The sequence below is a fragment of the Alexandromys fortis genome, unplaced genomic scaffold (assembly GCF_014885135.2).
Source record: "Alexandromys fortis isolate MF-2015 unplaced genomic scaffold, M_Fortis_MF-2015_v1.1 scaffold_137, whole genome shotgun sequence".
Classification (NCBI taxonomy): Eukaryota; Metazoa; Chordata; class Mammalia; order Rodentia; family Cricetidae; genus Alexandromys; species Alexandromys fortis.
Genome location: NW_026068009.1, coordinates 346,585 through 347,866, shown reverse-complemented (window position 1 = coordinate 347,866; position 1,282 = coordinate 346,585). Strand labels below are relative to the sequence as shown.

Sequence of the window (1,282 nt, the reverse complement as noted above, 5' to 3'; positions counted from 1 at the left end):
AGACGGCGCGGCCAGCGGGATGGGAAGCGGGGAGAACGGCACGGTTCGTGGGATGGGGAACGGGGACGACGCGGCCCGCGGGGGTTGGCGAGGATGGGGGGGGGGAGCCAGCGCTCCGCTTCCCGCCCAAACCCGAGCCTCCGCGCCCCTCCTCCCCGCGCGCGGCCCGGCCCACCCCGCCGCGGCCCCGTCCGCCTCAGCGACTCTTGCCCGAGGCCCGAAAAGCCGCCGTCCGCGCGCCCTCCGGACAGCAAAGCCCCGCGCCTTCCGTGCCGCGCGCGGGCCTCACGCTCAACTCGTCAGGAAAACTTCCAACTCAAAACTAAACGGCGCGCGGTCGGGCCCACGGGCTTCCCCGCCCGGCCCCCGCGGCCCCGGCTCAGGCCCTCACCCGAAAGCCGGCCCGCCCGGCTGGGCCCCTCCCGAAGCCGCCCGGCCGAGGTCCGGCCGACGTCGCCCTCTCCGCCGCCAGGCCCGGGCCGCCGAGCCCGAGGCTCTGTCTCGGCCGACTCTTACCTGGCGCGAGCGCGTCCCTCCGAGGCCGACCCGGACGCTTCCTTCCCTAAGCTCCGGCGAGAACTGGCCCCTCACGACCCAAGCCGCAGCCTCTTGTTTTGCAGACTTCTCCGCGCCACGGCAGCTTGACGAGACCCGTCGCCGGCCACGCCCCCTCGCCTTCGATTGGCTCTGGGGATTATTCAAACCTGGGGAGTCCCCGCCCTCCCACGGGAAGGGCTTCTGATTGGTCGGCGCCCAAGCAGGCCCGCCCCTCCGGCCCCGACCTAGCAGGTTCGGTGGGTCTCCCAGGTCGTTAACTCCCAGACCCGTTGGAACCGGTCTAGGGAGGAATGGACTGCTCGACCCTGATTGGCGGCAGGAGAAGCGTTTGAAAAATGGCGGGCCGGACGCTGATTGGCTGAGACCGTAAACAGGGGTGTGGCTAGCTCCGGCTCTGCCCCGCCAGATTTAAAACTAGGCGGGGGCGGCTCGCACGAGCTTCAGGTGTTCAAGATGGCGGCCGCTCCCGCGGGCCGGGGGGTGACTGGAGCCGCCGCTCCCACCGCCGCCGGCAGCCCCGGTGTGCTGTGCCTGTCGTCACAGCCGGGCCCGCGCCGCGGCCGCCCGGGGGCTCGGCTATGAGTTCACATTAAACAAATGGGGTGACGCTTGGGGGCGTGCGGCGCGGGACCCGAGCGTGGCCGGCGGGGATCCTGGGGCCGAGCCCGCGTCCCACCGGCGGCTTCTTCCCTCCCTCCTCCCCGGCTCCGGTTCCGCCCAGCGG

At 72.5% G+C, this 1,282-nt stretch overlaps 1 protein-coding gene across 1 annotated transcript in view; it reads right to left on the bottom strand.

Moving 5' to 3' along the window:
- Hmgb2 (high mobility group box 2) overlaps nucleotides 1–679 on the bottom strand; it is a 2,649-nt gene extending 1,970 nt beyond the window's left edge. Inside the window, exon 1 of the mRNA XM_050161839.1 lies at nucleotides 517–679. The gene's annotated coding sequence lies outside the window, so the exon portion shown is untranslated. The remainder of the gene's footprint in view (nucleotides 1–516) is intronic.
- Nucleotides 680–1,282: the final 603 nt, after the last annotated feature.